This window comes from Thermobia domestica, chromosome 5, assembly GCF_964235325.1.
Source record: "Thermobia domestica chromosome 5, izTheDome1.hap1.1, whole genome shotgun sequence".
Taxonomy (NCBI): domain Eukaryota; kingdom Metazoa; phylum Arthropoda; class Insecta; order Zygentoma; family Lepismatidae; genus Thermobia; species Thermobia domestica.
Window position 1 is genome coordinate 29,798,969 of NC_137458.1, and position 6,577 is coordinate 29,805,545.

Sequence of the window (6,577 nt, forward strand, 5' to 3'; positions counted from 1 at the left end):
GCTCTGCACAATTCCATTAAAAAAGCGGACAATTTTGACGGTTCACCCGAACTAGACGCAATTGGTTGACCAATAAATGCTTGTCTCTTGCCCAAACGTGACGCAGCAGCAATATATCCTTATAAATGCATATAATATGCTTCTTGCTCTCCCAATGCTGCGTAATTTGTGAACTTTGGTCAGCCGTGGCAGATTTACCACACGGTTGGCAAAATAGCACTTTGCCATCAGTAGAAAATACATGTTTATATTCATCACAGAACTTCTGTAAACGAGATGAAACACTTGGTTTTATTTTAGGCATTTTATAGTAAGGAAATACATACTGTGCTGAAGCACCCTCAGAACAATAAACGAAAAGACACGTAGTGGATTCGAAATGCTGCAATGTTGTAACTGCCTTGTGGCTGGATAGAATTTTCCACAACAGGGCATTACATGTAGATTAAAGTAAGGTGTCAGAAGTCTGCCAGTCAACGTGCTCAAAGACAAAACAAACCTAACACACTCGAGATGAAAGAGGTGTGGGAAAAGCGTTTTACCTTTCGAAGATTTCGGTGTAGCAAGCCTCAATGAGGGATTTTATGTTTTTAAAACGAAAATTCTTAAAATATGTATTTACATACAGAAAACTGAAAAATGTGTGCTTTTATGTTTTTTTTTTTGGTGACAAAAGGATATCATCAACGTTTTGCTAAAAGAAAGAGCGTCTATCTCACTGCAGAAAAAAACATAAAAGTTCCGTTCCCTAGTCATAAGATAGAATAGTTATTATTTGTAATGCGTTAGTTCGTGTTTGTAGTGTTAAGGTTTGTAATACAATAGAGTCCTTCAAACTCGGCATTCGATAACCCGGCAGTCCGGATAACTCGGCACTCAATACCCCGACAGTCCGGATAACTCGGCACTCGATAACCCGGCAGGCGTTTAACTCGGCACTCGATAACTCGACAGTCTGGATAATTTGGCACTCGATAACCCGACAGTCCAGAAAACTCGGCACTCGATAACCCGACAGTCCAGAAAACTCGGCACTCGATAACCCGGCAATCCGGATAACTCGGCACTCGATAACCCGGCAGTCCGGATAACTCAGCACTCGACAACCCGGCAGTCCGGATAACTCGGCCACACCCTGGCAGGGCGAAATAAAAATCGCACGCAGAATCGTTGATGGTCATTGCCCGCATGCGTATGTCCCCCAGTGTTCGAAGTGGAAAAAGAGCAGAGGCGGAATGTTTTATTACGATTTTGACTTAACATACCGGCTATTTAAATATTCTCTTGATCATTGAAAAACCAGAGACGGTATGTCCTCATTACTGGAAAACCAGAGACGGTATGGCATACCACTGCATACCGCCTCACTTCGACCACTGGTGTCCCATCTTCCAGCATTACTTTTTCTCGCGTCACACTTTCACTCCTACACCAACGCATCACGCGCGCTCAGCCGTTCATTTTCATGTATAGTAAAGGCTCTATGCCTTCATAAAGTACGTACATTTCCTTTGTTTAAGTACGACCCGCTCGGGAGAGTAATACTCCCGGAAGTACGTTTTTTCGCGCGCTACTCTAGCCAGCTGTTTTACGCGCTATCCTAGTCAGTTGTTTGAAGTTGGTCACAAAATCTATATCATTTAGTACAAGGGGAACAAAACGAGCCTTATATCATGGAGTACAAGGGCAACAAAGCGAGCCCTGCGGGGCTTCTAACCCGTTCCTACTACTACTACTACTTATCTGCAGAAAAATAAGTAAATCACATTTTTTAGTATTATTTTAATTTAAAAAGTGTTATAAAAATGTAAAAAAAATGGAAAAAAACTTTCCTGGGCCGGGTTTGAACTAACGCCAAAAGAGATTTTCGTTACTAGCATATAGCGCTAGCCCATTCGGCCACGAGGACCGACAACAACTGTCTGAATTCTGCTATTTGAATGCAACGTGGCAAGACATAGATAACGCCAACCAATCAGAACTGTGTTTTTCGTTCCTACTTCCGGGAGCATTACTCTGCTGAGCTAGTTCTGTTTAAGTGGATTTGGGCAGTTTATTCTCAGTTGTATTCTCAAGGGACCAATACCTACAAGTGCAGTACTATATTTTCTGAGGAAACATTCGTATTTATTCTTTTTTAACCCAATTCCCGATAAACCGGCATTTTCACAAAATCGGCCACTCTTCGGTCCAAATTAGGCCGAGTTATCGGGATTCTACTGTAGTCTTTAAATGCAATGATGAACTTGTTGACTGAGTGAAAACTAAGATGACAATTTATCTAATCACCCGCGCTCTCATGTAGACTATATACTGATCGAAACTATTAGAACTTAATGACTCAAATTATCTGTTTAACATGATATTTATACACGGGAGCATGGTTACTCAGTGGGAGTGCATTTACTCCTGTGCATGGACTCCCTGGTTCGATCCTCGACAAGATGGTGGACATCATTGTGCACGTGGGATTTCTCGTTGTAGTCTCGCTTCCCCACATATTCTCATTTCAGTAATTGTTCCATCACCATTTATTTGCCTTACTCATCCATCTCTCTTAACCTAAAATCCAAAATCATGGGATTTTAAGAATGGTGTAAAGGGACAAGTTTTGCCAATAGATGTCACTACAGTCTTCGTATCTCTCTCATGTATTTTTTACCTTTCAACAAAATTTACAATTTCTCTTACAAATGTGAACCTACAGACGTCAAATTTTTAGAGAAGGAAGTTCATAACCTATCGAAGGCAACAATCGGTGCCGATTTTTTTATTTAGAATTTTCTTAATTGTTGAAACAGTTATATTGTTAAAGGTTTGGATATTCATTTCAAAAATCAAGTCATTTCAACAATGAAGAAAATTCTAAATAAAAAAATCGGCACGGATTGTTGCTTTCGATAAGTTATGAACTTCCTTCTCTAAAAATTTGACGTCTGTATTTTCAAATTTGTAAGAGAAATCTTGAATTTTCTTGAAAGGTAAAAAAATATATGAGAAAGATACGAAGACTGCAGTGACACCTATCGGCAAAACTTGTCCTTTTAAACTAACCTTAAACTAAAACACATCAGTTCATGATACCGGTATGTAAGCATCTGAAACCAAACCTACTTTTATCGGATCATCCTACTAGCGTAATAGCTACCGCACTCACATTTGTAGCATGGGGACCCGAGGTTCGATTCCGGTAGAAGACCATTGAATTTGAACACATTACATGAAAATTTGAACGTAGATTCATCTCTTATATAGGATGCTGAATGCTAAACCCAAATGCAACCATAAACTTTGTATGGATTAACTACCTGCCGCGTTCATTACATAAGAGAAACAAATCTACTTTTCGTCATTTTGCACATATTTCACCTTCAAAATCTCTATCTCAGGTTCGTTTCACAATTTAGAACATTCATGCTCATAACTTGGAATATTGCAAATAACACTCATAATGTATAGTTTGAAGATGTGACTTGATTGCCTTATGCACTGAAAGCCCCATTTATGAAAGAACTGAATTAAAGAAACCACTGAAAAACAAAAACCAGGGGCTACATTATAGCATAATTAAATTAATATTTTTATTTCGAGTTTTTGATATTAGGTCAATGCATAAGTTCGTGTCGTTCTTATATTTTATATTTTATTTTTACTCTGTTGTTCTGTTAATTCAAATACAAATACAACATAGATATAACATCAACATATTCCACGAGTGTAGGAATACATTGCATACATTTTACTGTCACTCAGATTTACTCACATCGAGTCAGTGATGTATTCACCTCCACTATGACCTTCTGTCGACGTTCAGGTAGCAGTTCAATGCCTCGCCTGTAAATTTAACTATCATCATTATGAAATCTGTTTCCAACAAGGAATATTTATTTTAAATAATATGATAGTGACAGATTTTGCCGCCTCGTGCAAATGCACATGTTGCATATATGATAGAGCCAGCCCTAGATGAATATACATACATACATACATACATACACATGAGGAGTGATCAGAAAGTAAGGTTACAAAGCCTGTAGTAGAACGGGTCAGGTAGTACATACATAAGGTTATTTTTCGACATAGTCCCAAATCGGTTGAGACAGTTTTCGCATCGTGGGATGAGTTTGAAAATTCCTTTCTGGTAAAAATTCTGTTCTTGCGTGTTCAGCCACATTGTCACAAAGTGTTTCACCTCCTCGTCTGAAGCGAAGCAACATGCATCATAGGTGCTACTTCAAGTGCGGGAACAGATAAAAGTCGCGTGGTCGAGGCTGTAGGAGGGCGATCGATGATGTCCCAGCGAAACTGCTTTAACAGCGTGTTGGTCTTCTGGGCTGTATGCGAGCGATTTCTCTGCCAGCCGCAAATTTTCGACGACATTCTGCAATATGCTGACGAGACATTACTCGTCTCTGCGTAAACCCCTACCAGCTGCCGGTGAATTTTATCCACAGTTACATTTTTCGTCCACAGAAATCGAATAACAGAGCGAACTTCTTCGCGTGATCAGTTTTCCAAACGAGTCGCCGTTTGTGTTTACCTACAACTAAGGACGTAGCTAGTGGATGGCTGATATATGCACACTTGACAACTCCATATATGAAAATTACTGCACACTTCTCATTCTTGTATAACAGACGAAACTCTAGAAATATGGGCCTTGTAACCTTAGTTTTTGATCCTCCCTCGTACGTTCATACCTAGGTACATACATAAATAGATGGATAGATATAGATGAAGGTCATATAGACATAATGGTAATCGCCACTTCCAGTGAAATTCAATTATTAGGTGGAATGGGTGGTGGTCGAATCACAGAAGAGTATGTAGGTAGCTTAATTTCGAAAATGTACCTGCAGATGGAAGGACAAGCTTGTCTAGTGTGAGTTATTGTATTGAATTACAAACGAGTAATCAATATTCTCTTCCAGTTTACTCGAGAGTTAGTAAACACATGTGATATACATGTGATATATTTTTGCTTGAGCAACTCATGCATATATATAAATTTCTATGTAAAAATATTTGACGGCTAACTCCTAGTAGACCGCTAAATCGATTTTAATGATGTTTGGTACAGATTGCGACACAGAAATTGATACAATACTTTGTTATTGAAATTGATATAGCACATTCCTTTGTAGGTGTATATGCAACTCAACATTACGTCTTCGAGTGATTAGCTACATCTGATTTCCAATTCCTTCCACTCTCCTTATCCCTTCTCTAAAGCAGTCTTCGCCAATACGTTACTCTTCTGAAATTATATAATCTTTGCATTCAGATAGAAATTCGCCTTGAGCGAGTTTTGAATGAAATGTTAGTAAGTTTTCCTTAGACTTACATGTTGACTAAGAGTAATGTGATTTTGTCACGTTTGTCTCCGAACAAAGCAGGTTTGTTATCAAAAAGACACAGAGTTTTACATAGAGTATAAACTCAAGAATAAACGTAAGTTTCCGTCTATAATTATAATTACTAAAAGTTTCTCTCTAATCAAAGTTCCTACCTGACGAGTTAAGCCCCAACAGCATGGTTAACTTGAAGGGATGGAAAATGAAATAAAATGACCGAGAGTAGTGCAGAGATGGAGTGGGTCGGTAAGTAAGTGGGTCAAGTTTTCTGAGTGGGTCAGTGGGTAATGGGTTAACAGCATGTGACCCACCACCCACCGTGATACACCATGACCCACTGACCCACAACCACCATGACACACTGTGACCCACTGCAACCCACTATGACCCACTGTGACCCACTGCAACCCACCAACCACCTTGACCCACTGCGACCCACAGACTCTGACTTACAGACTCACTCTGCTCACTGCATTGTAGACAGTAGGGATGGTACCGAGAGCGAGACGGACTTTTATATACCGAGACGAGACCGAGACGGGCTTTTATATACCGAGACGAGACTGAGACCGAGACGAAATATTACATACCGAGACGGGACCGAGACGAAATATTACATACCGAGACGGGACCGAGACCGAGACAGACCGCTATAAATCGAGACGAGATCGAGACGAGACCTTGCTTAGTCTCGAAAGTCTCGGTCTCGTCTCGAATATTGATAGCTATTTTGCCTTCACTCAAAATTTGTTTCGTTGCTGTGTGAGATAATATGGAAACGGTTGACTGATGTACAGTGGAGTATTTAGATGGCAGGTATCGCGCTCAAGCCCCTCCAGAAATAAATTTGGTGATAATTTTTTCGCATTGCACGTACAACACAAATGTTTCTTAAACGTTCCTCAAGCCTCTCCGGAAACAAAATCCACTTCTGTTGCATATAATGTTCTCTCTCTCTCTCTGTCTCTCTCTCATATATATATATATATATATATATATATATATATATATATATATATATATATATATATATATACAGTGGCGGATCTAGGATATGATCAAGGGAGGGGCTAAACCCGTAGTTTGCATCTTTACACAGTGTAAAGCAGGATTGAAGCCTATTTTATCCAGTGTATACCTGAGCGTTAAGGGGGGGCTATAGCCCCTATAGCCCGCTTGGATCCGCCCATGTATATATATTTAAAATGCTGAAATTTTGTATC